Source organism: Oculina patagonica, chromosome 1 (genome assembly GCF_052425735.1).
Source record: "Oculina patagonica isolate OP01 chromosome 1, crgOcupat, whole genome shotgun sequence".
In the NCBI taxonomy this organism is placed as follows: domain Eukaryota; kingdom Metazoa; phylum Cnidaria; class Anthozoa; order Scleractinia; family Oculinidae; genus Oculina; species Oculina patagonica.
In genome coordinates, this window is record NC_135758.1 from 24,407,870 (window position 1) to 24,408,140 (window position 271).

The following is a 271-nucleotide window of genomic DNA, read 5'->3' on the forward strand; positions in this document are numbered from 1 at the left end:
GCCCGCGAACATCAACTCTATTGTTATATTATACTCGTGATACAAAAATGATGAAAATCGTTTTGGGGGCTCAAAATCGTGTGAACCAGCGAAACAGCCTGGCCTCATAGAACGTTCAACACAAACCCGCCATGTAAACAGTAAAAACCAGCTTGACATTATGTTAATCGGCCGCCAAAATAGTGCACGAACTCTTAAGTACAGTTCCGTATTTGAAATTTGAAGTAGTTTTTCTCGACTGTAATAATTTGAAAGCTTTTTGAGAGTCAAA